Consider the following 19,217-nt stretch of genomic DNA (forward strand, 5'->3'; position numbering starts at 1 on the left):
GACAGAGGAACTCTGCGTCTGTCATCGGCTTGTGTAACGATCGTTCTCCTCCTCTTCGTCCGAAGAGGAGGAGTAGGGATTGGACCAAAGCGCAGCGCTGTTACATGACATAATGAAGTTTATTAAAGTAAGACGAAACACGAAAACACTTTAACAGACTACAAAACAAATAAACGATGTAGACAGACCTGACTTGAGAACTTACAAACTACGAAGAACGCACGAACAGGAACAGACTACATACACGAACGACAAACGAAACAGTCCCGTGTGGTAGACATACGGACACGGAAGACAATCACCCACAAACAAACAGTGAGAACAGCCTACCTTAATATGGTTCTCAATCAGAGGAAACGTCAAACACCTGCCTCTAATTGAGAACCATATCAGGCAACACATTAACCCCAACATAGAAACACAACACATAGAATTCCCACCCCAACTCACGCCCTGACCAACTAAACACATACAAAACAACAGAAAACAGGTCAGGAAACGTGACAGTACCCCCCCCTCAAGGTGCGAACTCCGGGCGCACCCCTAAAACTCAAGGGGAGGGTCTGGGTGGGCATCTGTCCGCGGTGGCGGCTCCGGCGCAGGACGAGGACACCACTCCACCATTGTCTTTGTCCCCCTCCTTAGCGTCCTCCGAGTGGCGATCCTCGCCCCCAACCCTGGTCTAGGAACCTTCACACCGGTCCCCCCTAGATAACTCAGGACATAGAGGTAGCTCAGGACAGAGAGGTAGCTCAGGACAGAGAGGTAGCTCAGGACAGAGAGATAGCTCAGGACAGAGAGGTAGCTCAGGACAGAGAGGTAGCTCAGGACAGAGAGGCAACTCCGGACTAATGGCAGCTCCGGACTGAGTGGCAGCTCCGGACTGAGTGGCAGCTCCGGACTGAGTGGCAGCTCCGGACTGAGTGGCAGCTCCGGACTGAGTGGCAGCTCCGGACTGAGTGGCAGCTCCAGACTGAGTGGCAGCTCCGGACTATAGGGCAGCTCCGGACTGTAGGGCAGCTCCGGACTGTAGGGCAGCTCATGACTGTAGGGCAGCTCATGACTGTAGGGCAGCTCATGACTGTAGGGCAGCTCATGACTGTAGGGCAGCTCATGACTGAAGGGCAGCTCATGACTGTAGGGCAGCTCATGACTGGAGGGCAGCTCATGACTGGAGGGCAGCTCATGACTGGAGGGCAGCTCATGACTGGAGGGCAGCTCATGACTGGAGGGCAGCTCTGGCAGCTCCTGACTGGCTGGCGGCTCTGGCAGCTCCTGACTGGCTGGAGGCTCTGGCAGCTCCTGACTGGCTGGCGGCTCTGGCAGCTCCTGACTGGCTGGCGGCTCTGGCAGCTCCTGACTGGCTGGCGGCTCTGGCAGCTCCTGACTGGCTGGCGGCTCTGGCAGCTCCTGACTGGCTGGCGGCTCTGGCAGCTCCTGACTGGCTGGCGGCTCTGGCTGCTCATGGCTGGCTGGCGGCTCTGGCTGCTCATGGCTGGCTGGCGGCTCTGGCTGCTCATGGCTGGCTGGCGGCTCTGGCTGCTCATGGCTGGCTGGCGGCTCTGGCTGCTCATGGCTGGCTGGCGGCTCTGGCTGCTCCTGTCTGGCGGAAGGCTCTGGCTGCTCCTGTCTGGCAGAAGGCTCTGGCTGCTCCTGTCTGGCGGAAGGCTCTGGCTGCTCCTGTCTGGCGGAAGGCTCTGGCTGCTCCTGTCTGGCGGAAGGCTCTGGCTGCTCCTGTCTGGCGGAAGGCTCTGGCTGCTCCTGTCTGGCGGAAGGCTCTGGCTGCTCCTGTCTGGCGGAAGGCTCTGGCGGCTCCTGTCTGGCGGACGGCTCTAGCGGCTCCTGTCTGGCGGATGGCTCTGAAGGCTCATGACAGACGGGCGGCTTTGAAGGCTCAGTACAGACGGGCGGCTTTGCAGGCTCAGTACAGACAGGCAGTTCATGCGGCGCTTGGCAGACGGACAGTTCAGACGGCGTTGGGCAGACGGGCAGTTCAGGCGCCGTTGGGCAGACGGGCAGTTCAGGCGCCGTTGGGCAGACGGGCAGTTCAGGCGCCGTTGGGCAGACGGGCAGTTCAGGCTCCGCTGGGCAGACGGGCAGTTCAGGCGCCGCTGGGCAGACGGGCAGTTCAGGCGCCGCTGGGCAGACGGCAGACTCTGGCCGGCTGAGGCGCACTGTAGGCCTAGTGCGTGGTGCCGGAACTGGAGGTACCGGGCTAAGGACACGCACCTTCAGGCTAGTGCGGGGAGCAGCAACAGGACGCACAGGACTCTGGAGGCGCACAGGAGGCTTGGTGCGGGGTGTAGGCACTGGTGGTAATGGGCTGGAGACATGCACCATAGGGCTAGTGCGTGGAGGAGGAACAGGGCTCTGAAGACGCACAGGAGGCTTGGTGCGTGGTGCCGGCACTGGTGGTACTGGGCTGGGGTGGGGACGTGGCGCCGGATATACCGGACCATGCAGGCGTACTGGCTCCCTTGAGCACTGAGCCTGCCCAACCTTACCTGGTTGTATGCTCCCCGTAGCCCGCCCAATGCGGGGAGGTGGAATAACCCGCACTGGGCTGTGTATGCGAACCGGGGACACCATGCGTAAGGCTGGTGCCATGTATGCCGGCCCGAGGAGACGCACTGGAGACCAGACGCGTTGAGCCGGCTTCATGGCACCTGGCTCAATGCCCAATCTAGCCCTGCCAGTGCGGGGAGGTGGAATAACCCGCACCGGGCTATGCACACGTACAGGAGACACCATGCGCTCTACTGCGTAACACGGTGTCTGCCCGTACTCTCGCTCTCCACGGTAAGCTCGGGGAGTTGGCGCAGGTCTCCTACCTGACTTCGCCACACTCCCTTTTAGCCACCCCCCAAGAAATTTTTGGGCTTGACTCACCGGTTTCCAGCCTCGCTTCCGTGCTGCCTCCTCATACCACCGCCTCTCAGCTTTAGCTGCCTCCAGCTCTTCACGAGGGCGGCGATATTCTCCTGGCTGTGCCCATGGACCTTTTCCATCCAATATTTCCTCCCATGTCCATGACTCCTGCGATCGCTGTTGCTCTCTCCCACGCCGCTTGGCCCTAGGTTGGTGGGTGATTCTGTAACGATCATTCTCCTCCTCTTCGGACGAAGAGTAGGGATTGGACCAAAGCGCAGCGTTGTTACATGACATAATGAAGTTTATTAAAGTAAGACGAAACACGAAAACACTTTAACAGACTACAAAACAAATAAACGATGTAGACAGACCTGACTTGAGAACTTACAAACTACGAAGAACGCACGAACAGGAACAGACTACATACACGAACGACAAACGAAACAGTCCCGTGTGGTAGACATACGGACACGGAAGACAATCACCCACAAACAAACAGTGAGAACAGCCTACCTTAATATGGTTCTCAATCAGAGGAAACGTCAAACACCTGCCTCTAATTGAGAACCATATCAGGCAACACATTAACCCCAACATAGAAACACAACACATAGAATGCCCACCCCAACTCACGCCCTGACCAACTAAACACATACAAAACAACAGAAAACAGGTCAGGAAACGTGACAGCTTGTCTCTTCCGGTTTTGTGGTTTCTTGTGCTCAGGATCTCGCCAGAGGTATATTAGTCCGTTGTTCTTTTCTTCCAAAGCGCGTTTATACTTCTTGATTTTCCTCTCCTTCAGGTCGGCCGTAATCTTAGTCTGAAGGTCAACGTTACTCTTAATGAGATCATCCAGTTTGATAGGGTCATTAAGCTCGTCTCGTAGAGCTTGCTGTGAGTTTTCAACTGAGGTTGCGATCTCGGTAATATCCTTTTTAAGTTGTTCAATGATCAGAGTCATCAGGTCCAATGAACATTTATTAAGTATAGCACACCATCGTTCACAAAACTCTTCAGTGCGTTGGCCAAGTGAAGGCTCTTTTTTCCCAACGTAGTCCGTGTGGGATAACTCCATTTCGAACATACTCACTTAATGTGGCGATGTGCAGATGTGTTCTAGTTTTCTTCAATGAACAGTCTTGGAATTCTTTAAAAAGATTTTTACAAGTGCCTTCTGGCCGATCAAATGGAGACTCTGTTACTAAAATGTTGTCTGTTTGCTGTTGGCTATATTCAAAAAGGCTCCATTGGGCATCGTTTTGAATTGAAGTTATCCTGGACGAGCTTTTGTACCGAATACATTACGTTGTTACAAGTGTCAAGCTTATGGACATGTGGCAGCAGTGTGTAGGAGGCAGGTTCCTAGGTGTGAGAAGTGTGCAGAAGGGCATGAGACAAAGAAATGGTATGTGATAACTGTAGGGGTGCCATGGGGCTGGGGATCAGAAATGTCCCGTGCAAGAGAGACAGGTTAAGGTTTCCAGGGTTAGAGTAGTGCAGAAGTTGTCATATGCTGAGGCAGTGAAGACAGTGGAGGAAGATGGGTCAAGGGGGAAGGATCCTGAAGAGGAGTGGTGTGAGTAGTAGATCTGTAGCAGTACAGAGGGATAGGCCAACAAGTGATATATGTTTCAGTAAGGTTGGATTTTTAGCATTTATAGAAATGGTTATCAACTGTACTGCAGGGATGGAACGTAAGTCGCAGAAAGGTATTTGGGTGTGCAGAGAGTTACAGGGTGTGTTAAGTGATGATGTCCCATCCTTTCAGGATGTTGGCATGAGGTAGGACTAAATAGATTTAATTAGTGGCGTAGGGTGGTATTTTTTTAAATAAAAAAATATATATATATTTTATTTTAATTTTATTATTTTTAAATAAAAATAATAATTGTGAGTGTATTGTTAGATGGTAAGGTATTTGCTTGAGAAATAAATAAATAAACAAAGTATAATGGAGTTGTACTCCAGTCTAGTAGGTGGCAGTAATGCAACATATTGGATGCCAACCGCCGTTAAACCTCATCGAAGAAGAAGACATGTAGGAGCGCTCCATTACGGATTAGCAGGATTTCCAACCATTCAACTCCGCCCACATGCTCTGGGGTAAACTGAAGTTTTGTTTGAAACTGCTAGTGACTCGGGGGAAACTAATAGTGCAGAAAGTGAGAATGAGTGGGTTACCGTGATGAAGAATAAGGGAAACAAGAGAAGTAAAGCTGTGGTGGAAAATAGGAAACCACGAGACTCGTGTTTAGTCGGAGTGAGGGTTTTGGATCAATGCTGCTTGGGAAATCCGTGTAATGTCTGAAGGAAAATATGGAATGTGTCGGAGGAAAGTGTTGATTCGGTGTTAGTCACAAGAAGTGGTCTTATTTTTTTTTTTAAATGTGTGTCTGCGGAGCAGAAGAAACGTGTTTTAAGACTCAAAAAGATATCGGAGTGGAATGTTTCTTGCATGGATTTTCGTAACAGGGCACCTCTCTAGGGGGTTATTTCTGGGGTGGTGAAAGAAATAAAGGCAGAGGATATAACTGAAGACATCGATGGAGTGGTTGGTGCACGTTGACTGACCTGTATGGTGGACGGAGAAAATAAATTAACTTCATCCATGCTACTGTTCTTTGATGAAGAGTTTCTCCCTTCCATTATAATGTTAGGATTCATGAGACACCCTGTAAGAGGTTTTGTGCACAAACCCCTTCAGTGTCATAAATGTAAAAGATTTGGTAATGTGTCAAGTGTGTGCAGAAGGGAAGAGTATCATGTGCCAGATGAAGTGAAATGTTGCAACTGTGGAGGTGAACATGCGCCTGAATTCATGGAATGCCCTGTTAGTGTGAAGGACAATGAGGTGCAAGGTTAAGGAGTGTCCAGCATGTCTCCCATCTGGAGGCGGTGAGAAGAATGGAAGGAATGAGCGGCGGGGAAGAAACAAGGGTAGTAGAGCCACCACGACCAGTGAAGGGTTCTAGTGAAACCTACGTAGTGAAATGCTACATGTTAAAAGGTGGACTTTGTATTATTTATTGCAATGGTCATAAACTGTACAGCACAAGCGGAGAAGATGTCTAAGAAAATTGGAATTATTGTGAATGCAGCTGAACGTTTTTGGGGTCTTTGTGATTTCACAGCCGAGGCCGTGCAAGAAATCCTGTCGGTGAATGTTCCAACATCACAAGCCCCTGAGCCTGTGTAGGGATGTATTTTGGAGTGGACTGTGATTGAAGAAGTGGGATGGGTTTTGTTTGTTGAAGTGTTTAATTTTGGATGATCTTTCCCGTAATGGTTTTTAAGTTTGTTATTGAATACCCCGTCCAGCAGGTGGCAGTAATGCACCATTAACATTGGATGCCAACTGTCGTTAAACCCCATCAAAGAAGAGTTTTTTGCGCGATTTATCATACTTGATGTGGCTGATCAGCTTGCCAGATTTCTCGAAAGTTAGCAAGCTAGCTACTTGCTAAAGACAGTGTTGCAGTTCAGTTTCCGTAATAATAAAAGGCATGCAAGCGATCTAGCCAGACATACAGACATCTCCAAACTGTGTGTTGCATGTTTAGCTATCTAAAGTAAAAGGCTGGTATATAATGATAATGTAACTACTAGCTAACTACCGTCCTCAGCTTTGTCTACATCTGTTTGATATAGCAAGCTAGCTTGCTTGCTAAATCATTGATCCGATTCGAACTCAGCTAGCTAAGGGAAATTATTCACACAGCTGCATGTAATTTAACAATGAGAATAGATTTTGGTCATAGATCCTCAGCTACCTGAAGTCACGTGGTGTCGGGCTGCGTGCCAGCTAGAATGTTAGTTACAATCGGGACATTGTCATATTTCAAGGGCTTGTGCAGCATGACATGTTGTCACGCCCTGGCCTTAGTATTCTTTGTTTTCTTTATTATTTTTAGTTAGGTCAGGGTGTGACATGGGGAAGGTATGTGTTTTTGTATTGTCTAGGGTGGTTGTATGGTTTAGGGTGTTAAGTAGAGTAGATGGGTTTGTGTTTAGTGTAGGTGTCTAGCTGTGTCTATGGTTGCCTGAATGGTTCTCAATCAGAGACAGATGTCATTAATTGTCTCTGATTGGGAGCCATATTTAAGACAGCCATAGGCACTAGGTTAATGTGGGTAATTGTCTATGTTGTACGTTTGTAGCGTGTGTGTGCACTTACGTTTATAGCTTCACGATCGTTTGTTGTTTTGTTTCGTTTTGTAATAGTGTTCGTTGCGTGTTTTTCCCTTCTCTAAATAAAAGAGAAATGTATTTTGCACACGCTGCGCCTTGGTCCTCTCTCTCACCCATAGACGATCGTGACAGAATTACCCACCAGAATCGGAGCAAGCGGCGTGTAAAGCAGCAACAGGAGCAATACACACAGGATTTATGGCAAAGGGAGCAGAAACTGGGCTACACTACGTGGGAGGAGATCGACAGGTGGGCGATCGACCCAGGGCGAGTGCCGGAGCCCGCCTGGGATTCTCTGGCGCAGTGCGAGGAGGGATACCGGCGAATGGAGGCAGCACGAAGACGCGGTAGGAAGCCTGTGAGTCAGCCCAAAAAAATTCTTGGGGGGGGCTAAAAGGGAGTGTGGCGAAGTCAGGTAGGAGACCTGCGCCTACTCCCTGTACTTACCGTGGAGAGCGAGAGTACGGGCAGACACCGTGTTACGCAGTAGAGCGCATGGTGTCTCCTGTACGGTGCATAGCCCGGTTCGGTACATTCCAGCTCCACGTATCGGCCGGGCTAGATTGAGCATTGAGCCAGGTGCCATGAAGCCGGCTCAACGCGTCTGGTCTCCAGTGCGTCTCCTCGGGCCGGCTTACATGGCACCAGCCTTACGCATGGTGTCCCCGGTTCGCCTACATAGCCCGGTGCGGGTTATTCCACCTCCCCGCACTGGTCGGGCGATGGGGAGCATACAACCAGGTAAGGTTGGGCAGGCTCAGTGCTCAAGGGAGCCAGTACGCCTGCACGGTCCGGTATTTCCGGCGCCACCTCCCCGCCCCAGCCCAGTACCACCAGTGCCTACACCACGCACCAGGCTTCCAGTGTGTCTCCAGAGCCCTGTTCCTCCTCCACGCACTCGCCCTATGGAGCGTGTCTCCAGCCCGGTACCACCAGTTCCGGCACCACGCACCAAGCCTCCTGTGCTTCTCCAGAGTCCTGTGCGTCCTGTTGCTGCTCCCCGCACTAGCCCTGAGATGCGTGTCCCCAGTCCGGTACCACCAGTGCCGGCACCACGCACTAGGCCAAATGTGCGTCTCCAGGGTCCAGTATGCCCTGTTCCTTCTCCCCGCACTAGCCTTCAGGTGCGTGTCCCCAGCCCGGTACCACCAGTTCCGGCACCACGCACCAGGCCTACAGTGCGCCTCAGCCGGCCAGAGTCTGCCGTCTGCCCAGCGGCGCCTGAACTGCCCGTCAGCCAGGATCTGCCAGAGCCGCCAGTCAGCCAGGATCTGCCAGATCCGTCAGCCAGCCATGAGCAGCCAGATCCGTCAGCCAGCCATGAGCAGCCAGATCCGTCAGCCAGCCATGAGCAGCAAGATCCGTCAGCCAGCCATGAGCAGCCAGATCCGTCAGCCAGCCATGAGCAGCCAGATCCGTCAGCCAGCCATGAGCAGCCAGATCCGTCAGCCAGCCATGAGCAGCCAGATCCGTCAGCCAGCCATGAGCAGCCAGATCCGTCAGCCAGCCATGAGCTGCCGTCCCTCAGTTCGGAGCTGCCGTCCCTCAGTCCGGAGCTGCCGTCCCTCAGTCCGGAGCTGCCGTCCCTCAGTCCGGAGCTACCCCTCAGTCCGGAGCTACCCATCCGTCCAGTGGCGCCCTCTGGGATGGTCTTCAGTCCGGGACTTGCTACAAGGGTCGCCGCTCCAGAGGCGCCACCAAAGCGGGTATTGACAATGGTGGAGTGGGGGCCACGTCCCGCACCCGAGCCGCCGCCATAATAAGGCCCACCCCGGACCCTCCCCTTCAATGTCAGGTTGTGCGGCCGGAGTCCGCACCTTTGGGGGGGGGGGGGGTACTGTCACGCCCTGGCCTTAGTATTCTTTGTTTTCTTTATTTTTAGTTAGGTCAGGGTGTGACATGGGGAAGGTATGTGTTTTTGTATTGTCTAGGGTGGTTGTATGGTTTAGGGTGTTAAGTAGAGTAGATGGGTTTGTGTTTAGTGTAGGTGTCTAGCTGTGTCTATGGTTGCCTGAATGGTTCTCAATCAGAGACAGATGTCATTAATTGTCTCTGATTGGGAGCCATATTTAAGACAGCCATAGGCACTAGGTTAATGTGGGTAATTGTCTATGTTGTACGTTTGTAGCTTGTGTGTGCACTTACGTTTATAGCTTCACGATCGTTTGTTGTTTTGTTTCGTTTTGTAATAGTGTTCGTTGCGTGTTTTTCCCTTCTCTAAATAAAAGAGAAATGTATTTTGCACACGCTGCGCCTTGGTCCTCTCTCTCACCCATAGACGATCGTGACACATGTTTAGGTTGACAGTACAGTGCATAGACGTGGTCCCCATCAACTGTAGCTGTCATAACAATTTTTCCAAACTAAGCAAAGATGCAGACAGTCTCTACTCATGAAAAAAGTTCTCATTGAGTGGTGTCTAACCAAAAACTATTGCACCCAGAATCATACTTAGTCTCACTCCTAACCATAGAGACACTTACTCAGAATTCTTCCTTATCTCTTCTTCCTAACCTTTGCGCCTCCTCCATTCACAGCATGTGACCATCATCCCGCCTCCCTCTCACCATCTATCCACCCAGGCGTGTACACTGTTTGTGGTGACCATGCGGTCTGCGTGTTGCCACCCCCGGGCTAGGCCCACCCTGAGGCAGCCTGCCTCTACCTGTAACCCCAGGGTCCTGATCCAGAAACGGACCTTAAGCCTGGACTAGCTGTTCTCTGACCCTGGCTGGCCTCAGCTCCAGCAGACTAGAACAGACCGAACGTCCCCCCAGCACCGACCCACAGGAACCTGTCTGCTGTGGCCGTCACTGTCCTGGTAGAGACAGTGGTGTTAATGGACAAGTACATCCCATATATGTCACGACTTCGGCCGAAGTTGGTCCCGCTTCTTGTTCGGGCGGCGTTCGGCGGTCGACGTCACCGGCTTTCTAGTCACCACCGATCCATGTTTCATTTTCGTTTTGTTTTGTCTATCATACACACCTGGTTTCCATTCCATTAATTATGTTCCTTATTTAACCCTCTGACTTCCCTCTCTGTTTTGTGCGTTATTGTTTGTCATGTGGGTTCGTGTTCTTGTGCTCTGGATTATTTTTGTATTGTTTCTTTGTTGGAACATTATCTTAATTTTGAGTAAACTTTTGGACTATTACTCATATCTGTGTCCACCTCTCTCCCAGTATGTGGAGTCCAGACAGTGGTCCTAAGCTGCTGAAGGAGATGGGGATGCAGGAGGATGTTACTGACGGACCATGTCTACCCAGAAGAGTACAAGCAGCTGTTTGAACTGGTGGAGTGGTTCCAGGAGTTCATTCAGAGCTGGCTGTATGAGGAGATACTGGAGAACACCCCAAAAGAGGGCTGGCTCTAGACACACAGCGACACCACCAGGGCTGGAGGGATAGTGCAGCCGGGAACTGGACTGAAAAAAAACAGAGGCTGCCTGAAGCTTCAGATTCGAGAGGAATCTAAACCCCTGAGATGTTGGACTAGTGAAACACACCTCATGTCATGGTTTAGGATTGTCCTGGGCGGATGTTGAGATGTGACAAGTTTGGTATTTGACCTTTTTTAAAGGGGTTATGTGTAGAGAGGCTTGTTTAAAAGCCACTAGGTGTGAAGGTCTGTCCAGTCCAGCCAAAAAGTTGACCGGTGAAAGGCAGCAGAGCCTACACCATATAGGCCATTTTCTCAAGGGTTGATTATGGATAGCAGCAGAAAGGTGACTTTATTGGCAAAGCAAGGTTATAACGAGTCAAGATGTGTTCGAACCGTTCGATCATTGTCATGACTGGGATTTGGTGTGCAACTCCGATGTTGTTTAAAGGAAAAAGGAACTATTGACTGAAACCATTTATTCACGCAGTAAAGAAAGTGTTTTTCTCTGGAGAACACAAAAAAATAAGAATATGAAATTTCACCTGCGAAATGTCCACACATCTCTGATGCTTGACCTCACCTTTTTTGTACCTACACACCATGACCGCATGATGGCCCCAAATCACCTCTTAAAAGCTCTGCGAAACTCGTTTGGACAGCACAGACAGGGAAGCGTCTGATTGTGAATCCCCAGGCAGTATTACCAAAGATTTTTACAATTGCACTGTTCTCCTAGCAGCGGGATATTATGCTAGCAGTACGATCGCAGAATATATTTTTTTATAAGACTCCACCTGCAAAGACATGCTAAACTTTGTGAATATAGATTTTTTTTTGCACTCGTGCAGTATAACTGTTTTTCACAGCATTGCAACCACCTTTGAAAAAGTTAATGGATAATTTGATGTATTACATTTTTTATGTTGTATTATTTACACCAGCATTTATTTTAAACATTACACAAGTAATGGTATGTTGAAAGCTATTGTGTAGGCTATATTTAAAGATATAATCTTTTTATAAAATGCAAATGTATATTATTGTACTTATTCAATAGTCTGCAAAACTTAAAAGGGTTGATCTTCTGCTGTGCAACTGGTTAAAAGTTGCAATATGTAAACTTTCTGGGCTACCTGAACACATTCACATAGAAATAGGATTTATTGCTCTGTCATTGAAAGCAAGCCTAAGAAGCTGTAGATCAGTTCTAAGTGCACTATTTCTAGGCTACACATTAAGTTTTTGCATCTTTTACTTTTGGTTTTGTACACCAGCTTCAAACAGCTGAAAATACAATATGTTTGGTTATGGAAAATATATTTCACAGCGGTTTAGATGGTGCAATGACTCTCCACACTATACTTGCTTATTTTGTCACATGAACTGAAATTAGGCTAAATATTTGAATTTTAGCAACCAGGAAATGCTGGAGCGATTTTTGCATAGTGAATCTTAAATAAAAAGTTCTGGTGACACCTTACTCCACCCACTCCAATCACTGCAATTCAATACAAGGTATATGGGATACTTATTGGCTTGTAGAGATAACTTTTCTACCCGCCTCAGCTAAAGTAGGGTGGGAAATACTCAGTAGGGTCTCTACTAAGAAAATCTGTAGTTTAGTTTTGGAGGTGAACTGTGTCACGCGGCCTGCTGGTGGCTTTTCACTCTGCCTCCTCTATAGCGCCTAATGCAATACGCTGTAATAGACTGTGCTGTTCCCCGGGCGCCGAAGGCGTGGATGTCGATTATGGCATCTGATTCAGAGGGGTTGGGTTAAATGCAGAAGCACATTTCAACATTTCAGTTGAAGGCATTCAGTTGTACAACTGACTAGGTACCCCCTTTCCCTTTCCCTTACAATGGATATATATGGGCTTACCTTTCTCAGCTAAAGTGGGGTGGGAAATATTCATTAGGGTCTCTACTAACCAAATATGTGTAGTTTTGGTGGGGGACTATGTCGGGCTATGTCGTACATATCCAGCAACACAGCTGTAAATGGACTGGTACTATCCATGTTGCTGAAATCAATAAACACTCAACAACAAAAAAGAAACACAAAAGCCACACTTTTTTTTAATCAAAACGAATATCTAAATTATTTTCAAGTTAAATGTAATGAATATTAACCAGTCTATTAGGACACAGTATAATCACACTTTCTGAACAGCAATGGATATCAGCTTCTTATCTATCAAGGTTAGCAGTATACTGTAAAGGCTAATTACCTAGTTAATAATCAAGCTGTCAGAACAACAATGGAGGACATTCATTACAAGTTATAGGCCTCTATGTGTTGCTTTTCTATCAAGGTTAGCAGCATACTGTTACGTTCTACTCACCATGTTTTCAAACCCAATAATAGAGACAAGATTGGACGACGATACATAATACGGAGACTTGCTGATTATCAAGGTCAATAAAGGCATTTTCTGTTCAGTTTTAAATGTATTTGTCATTTTCTCTCTGATAACTGATACACGGTGAAACATACTCTCGCATGCCATTTTTACAAAGCGTTTACACATGGCCCTCTAATAAGGCTGCTTCAGAGAATAAGCACACATAAACATCACTACTACCGTCTGACTGTTTTCTAAAATTGATGAGAAAATTCATAGTTTAGTGTCACATCCACCACAAATCCATTCATTGCCAGATACTGTAATGCCGCGTATTTCTGAAGTGGAAGTTGTGTATCTTTTAATTCTCTTTCATACTGGCATAAGGAATTGTTAGATTTAATGTAATGCATTTAGTTCTACTAACTACAGTATATGTTGCATAGCTATAACTGTCCCATGTGACTTTAATTTCACAGGCGCTATCACATGATCAAAACGCCACCAATTGTGCACCGTTCCAGGCACATTTGGCATAACCCCTTTGCTGTCACAAAGCAGACTGTAATTCCTGACTTTCAAAAGACACAGGTGACATTAACACACATTTTTACATAAGGTGTGACTTCAAAAGATAATTGTACCCGGCAATTATTCGGTCATTGAACCACTTGTCGTCATTGCTTAATATTTTATAATCCTCTTTAGTAAGTGGAGATGGAAGGGTTTTCGACACAGATGAGTCAGTCTTTGTGCATTTGTCAGAGTACAGATGACTTTTGTCTTTCTTAGGGTCCCCTGCTGGACGGTTGAGCTAACATAGGCTAATGCGAATAGCATGAGGTTGTAAGTAACAAGAACATTTCCCAGGACATAGACATATCTGATATTGGCAGAAAGATTACATTCTTGTTAATCTAACTGCACTGTCCAATTTACAGTAGCTATTACAGTGAAATAATACCATGCTATTGTTTGAGGAGAGTGCACAGTTTTGAACATGAAAAGTTATTAATAAACAAATTAGGCACATTTGGGCATTCTTTATACAACATTTTGAACTGAAATGCAATGGTTCATTGGATCAGTCTAAAATGTTGCAGAAAATGCTGTACTTTTTCACTGTGTTTCTTTTCATATGATACCAGATAGAACACAACTTGCTTTAGGAATTCTTGGACTTTCTTTGAGGTAAAGCCCACACTTGATACTTAAGTGCAGTCGATATACCAGAGCGTGCCATGTGTAATTATCTGAAAATGCTATAATACTAGATAATTCAAAGAGGTGTATGTAATATATGCAGGATAGATTCTAGCTCTTGGGTAAACAAGTCTCTGCTGGCCTGTCTACCTTCACAAGTAATATCTTTGGAGCATGGATGACAGAGCTTGAACGCTGAAAGCTGTTAGCAGTATTACATGTTTTACAAATCTTGTTTTCTTGGGATGCTTGCAGTGAAAGGAATTCTTTGATGCCTCTTTCAGAAATATGACTTGGTTTAACTATTCATTTTTTACATGGATTTCTTGCGCTGACTGCAACTTCGAGAGCATAAACTGTGAATGTGGAGATCATTTGCTAAGAAATGTTCAGGTAGCATTTCCTTCACAAAAGATTCCATAACGTCACATATGTCGCTGTTTTGAGGCCTCTGTTGAAGCAATGATTGTTTAGTCTGTCCTGTTTTCACTGCATCCATCAGTGAAATGATTTTGCTGAATTACTGATTTGGTGTAACGGCTTTCCTCCTCCTCTTCATCCGAAGAGGAGGAGCAGGGATTGAACCAAAATGCAGCGTTTGAATTCGACATAATATTTATTTACAAAACGGAAAAACACGACAACACTTTAATAAACTACAAAACAATAAACGACGTAGACAGACCTGGACGACGAACTTACATAAACACGAAGAACGCATGAACAGGAAAACTGACTACATAAAAGAACGAACGTACAAACAAACCGAGACAGTCCCGTGTGGCGCGACAAACACAGACACAGGAGACAACCACCCACAAACAAACAGTGTGAAAACACCTACCTTAATATGACTCTCAATCAGAGGAAATGAAAACCACCTGCCTCTAATTGAGAGCCATATCAGGTCACCCTTTAAACCAACATAGAAACAGAAAACATAGACTGCCCACCCAAACTCACGTCCTGACCAACTAACACATACAAAACTAACAGAAAACAGGTCAGGAACGTGACATAACCCCCCCCTCAAGGTGCGAACTCCGGGCGCACCAGCACAAAGTCTAGGGGAGGGTCTGGGTGGGCATCTGACCACGGTGGTGGTTCAGGCTCTGGGCGAGGTCCCCACCCCACCATAGTCAATCCCAGCTTACGTCTCCCCCTTAGAATGACCACCCTCATCTTACACCCACTTAATTTTAATGGTAACCTTAATATAAGGGGCAGCACCGGGACAAGGGGCAGCACCGGGATAAGGTAGCTCAGGACAGAGATATAGCACAGGACAGAGATGTAGGTCAGGATAGAGAGGTAGCTCAGGATAGAGGGGCAACTCCGGACTGAAGGGCAGCTCCGGACAGAGAGACAGCTCTGGACTGAGGGGCAGTTCTGGATAAATGGCCGCTCTGGGCTGAGGGGCAGCTCATGACTGGCTGACGGCTCTGGACGCTCATGGCTGGCTGACGGCTCTGGACGCTCATGGCTGGCTGACGGCTCTGGACGCTCATGGCTGGCTGACGGCTCTGGACGCTCATGGCTGGCTGACGGCTCTGGACGCTCATGGCTCGCTGACGGCTCTGGCAGATCCTGTCTGGTTGGCGGCTCTGGCAGATCCTGTCTGGTTGGCGGCTCTGGCAGATCCTGTCTGGTTGGCGGCTCTGGCAGATCCTGTCTGGTTGGCGGCTCTGGCAGATCCTGTCTGGTTGGCGGCTCTGGCAGATCCTGTCTGGTTGGCGGCTCTGGCAGATCCTGACTGACGAATGGCTCTAGCGGCTCCTGACTGACTAACGGCTCTGACGGCTCGGGACAGACGGGCGGCTCTAATGGCTCGGGACAGACGGATGGCTCAGACAGCGCTGGGGAGACGGATGGCTCAGACGGCGCTGAGGAGACGGATGGCTCAGATGGCGCTGAGGAGACGGATGGCTCAGATGGCGCTGCGGAGAAGGATGGCTCAGATGGCGCTGCGGAGACGGATGGCTCTGGCTGATCCTGTCTGGCGGAAGGCTTTGGCTGCTCCTGTCTGGCGGAAGGCTCTAGCGGCTCCTGTCTGGCGGAAGGCTCTAGCGGCTCCTGTCTGGCGGAAGGCTCTGTAGGCTCATGGCAGACGGGCGGCTTTGCAGGCTCATGGCAGACGGGCGGCTTTGAAGGCTCAATACAGACGGGCAGTTCATGCGGCGCTTGGCAGACGGACAGTTCAGGCGCCGTTGGGCAGACGGCAGACTCTGGCCGGCTGAGACGCACTGTAGGCCTGGTACGTGGTGCCGGAACTGGAGGCACCGGACTGGAGACACGCACTTCAAGCCTAGTGCGGGGAGCAGGGACAGGGTACACTGACCTCTCGAAGCGCACTATAGGCCTGGTGCGTGGTACCGGCACTGGTGGCACCGGGCTGAGTGCACGCACATCAGGACGAGTACGGGGAGAAGGAACAGTGCGTACAGGGCTCTGGAGACGCACAGGAGGCTTAGTGCGTGGTGCCGGAACTGGAGGCACTGGGCTGGAGACACGCACCATAGGAAGAGTGCGTGGAGGAGGAACAGGGCTCTGAAAACGCACTGGAAGCCTGGTGCGTGGTGTAGGCACTGGTGGTACTGGGCTGGGGCGGGGAGGTAGCGCCGGAAATACCGGACCGTGCAAGCGTACTGGCTCCCTTGAGCATTGAGCCTGCCCAACCTTACCTGGTTGAATGCTCCCCGTCGCCCGACCAGTGCGGGGAGGTGGAATAACCCGCACCGGGCTATGTAGGCGAACCGGGGACACCATGCGTAAGGCTGGTGCCATGTAAGCCAGCCCGAGGAGACGTACTGGTGGCCAGATATGTAGGGCCGGCTTCATGACATCCGGCTCAACGCTCAATCTAGCCCTACCAGTGCGGGGAGGTGGAATAACCCGCACCGGGCTATGCACACGTACAGGAGACACCGTGCGCTCTACTGCGTAACACGGTGTCTGCCCGTACTCCCGCTCTCCACGGTTAGCCTGGGAAGTGGGCGCAGGTCTCCTACCTGCCCTTGGCCCACTACCTCTTAGCCCCCCCCCAAGAAATTTTTGGGGTTTCTTCTCGGGCTTCCTTGCTAGCCGCGTACCTTCATATCTCCGGTCTTGAGCTTTATTCTCCGGCTTCCAGCCACGTCTCCTTGCTGCCTCCTCATACCACCGCTCTTGGGCTCTCGCTGCCTCCATCTCCTCACGAGCGCGGCGATATTCCCCAATATGTGCCCAGTGTCCTTTTCCCTCCAAGACTTCTTCCCAAGTCCACGAGTCCTGATTATTTGGTCGCTGCTTGTAGTCACACTGCTTGGTTCTGGTAATTTGGTGGGTGGTTCTGTAACGGCTTTCCTCCTCCTCTTCATCCGAAGAGGAGGAGCAGGGATTGAACCAAAATGCAGCGTTTGAATTCGACATAATATTTATTTACAAAACGGAAAAACACGACAACACTTTAATAAACTACAAAACAATAAACGACGTAGACAGACCTGGACGACGAACTTACATAAACACGAAGAACGCATGAACAGGAAAACTGACTACATAAAAGAATGAACGTACAAACAAACCGAGACAGTCCCGTGTGGCGCGACAAACACAGACACAGGAGACAACCACCCACAAACAAACAGTGTGAAAACACCTACCTTAATATGACTCTCAATCAGAGGAAATGAAAACCACCTGCCTCTAATTGAGAGCCATATCAGGTCACCCTTTAAACCAACATAGAAACAGAAAACATAGACTGCCCACCCAAACTCACATCCTGACCAACTAACACATACAAAACTAACAGAAAACAGGTTAGGAACGTGACATTTGGACTCATACAGTTTGCTTTAAGTAATCTTTTGTTACATTGTTTGAAAGCGGATGTTTTCTTCAGAAATGTCAAAACAGGAAAGGCTTTACTCTCAAAATGATTGAGGAAATAGTTGGAATAACATCAGTATCTGAAACTGACTCACAGGACTGTGCTTGCTCACTGATATCAGATATTCTGTGAAAGCCCTCATTACATAATTCCTACAATTATATAACTCCTGCTGTGTCCTCAATGTTTATAGATTCTATAGAGATAACAGCTATAGAGATCATCTTACTCTTAATAGAGTCAAATATACAGTGCATTCGGAAGTACAGAGAGATCCTTGATGAAAACCTGCTCCAGAGCGCTCAGGACCTCAGACTGAGGCGAAGGTTCACATTCCAACAGGACAATGGCCCTAAGCACAACGCCAAGACAACGCAAGAGTGGCTTTAGGACAAGTCTCTGAATGTCCTTGAGTGGCCCAGCTTGTGAGGATCTGCACAGAAGAATGTGAGAAACTCCCCAAATACAGGTGTGCCATGCTTGTAGCGTCATACCCAAGAAGACTCAAGGCTGTAATCACTGCCAAAGGTGCTTCAACAAAGTACTGAGTAAAGGGTCATGAATACTTATGTAAATGTATATTTCAGTTTTTTATTTTTAATACATTTGCAAACATTACAAAAAATATATTATTTTGTTTTGTCATTATGGGGTATTGTGTGTAGATTGATGAGGGGAAGAAAACATTTTTTTATCACTTTTAGAATAAGGCTCTAACATAACAAAATGTGGAAAAAGTCAAGGGGTCTGAATACTTTCCGAATGCACTGTAAACTGTGCCCAGTAGTCCTTTTTTGGCGTTTATCTCAGAATGACAGATTACTGAGCTCAATCTCTCATTACCAACTGTTGGAAGATCAATAAAGCGAGATGGGGATACAGGGTTTCACATTACAGTGGTGACTTTTGACCTTACAAGAGAAACATAAAGTACATAACATATGGAGTGCTGGTCCAAATAGTACTGCTGCATATTTACTGCATTTTCATGGTTAAGAGCGCCTTTTATGTTTGGAAGTGGAACACTAAACATTTAAGTTTACAATAAGACAAAGGCCAAGTAATAATCACATGATTTTTCTCACAAATTATAATTTGGAGAGATGGGCTATGATCCATGAATCAGTCCAAACGAAGTGGTGCTGGATATGTATGACACAGTCGCCCTCCAAAACGTCTCCCTCCAAAACTAATCATATTAAGGCTAGTAGAGACCCTACTGAGTATTTCCCACCACACTTTAGATGAGACAGGTAGAAAAGGCTTCTCTCTACAAGCCAATACTGTAAGTATCCCACGTACAGTTTATTACAGTGTATTGCATTATGCGGTACAGAGTGAAGGGACAGCAG

The sequence above is a fragment of the Salvelinus namaycush genome, chromosome 28 (genome assembly GCF_016432855.1).
Source record: "Salvelinus namaycush isolate Seneca chromosome 28, SaNama_1.0, whole genome shotgun sequence".
NCBI classification, from domain to species: domain Eukaryota; kingdom Metazoa; phylum Chordata; class Actinopteri; order Salmoniformes; family Salmonidae; genus Salvelinus; species Salvelinus namaycush.